The following is a 362-nucleotide window of genomic DNA, read 5'->3' on the forward strand; positions in this document are numbered from 1 at the left end:
GTGCCCGTGCCGCTGCGCGTGCCTGAACCCCCTGGCTGTTACTGCCAACGGTTTTGCGAACGAGGGGTTTAGGCGCTGGTGAGGCCATTGCTGAGCACCGGGCTCAGTGAGAGACAGGGCGAGGGGAAGGCCCAGAGCTCTTTTCGTGGGTCTAATGTCGTCAGGGCACCGGGCCCCTGGTTAGCATGGTAGTTCACAAAGGTCAGTGAGACTGTTGCTGAGAAAACCTGCTGTGGCTGTCAGCGAGCAGAAATAAGGCTCCCTGGCAGGCTTCACACAGCGCTGGGAGCGAGGGCAAAGGGACCAAACGCCAGCCAAATTGGCAAGTGAGATTTATTCAATGCAGGTCAGATCCAAAAGCA

Source organism: Buceros rhinoceros, unplaced genomic scaffold (genome assembly GCF_000710305.1).
Source record: "Buceros rhinoceros silvestris isolate BGI_N320 unplaced genomic scaffold, ASM71030v1 scaffold20499, whole genome shotgun sequence".
In the NCBI taxonomy this organism is placed as follows: domain Eukaryota; kingdom Metazoa; phylum Chordata; class Aves; order Bucerotiformes; family Bucerotidae; genus Buceros; species Buceros rhinoceros.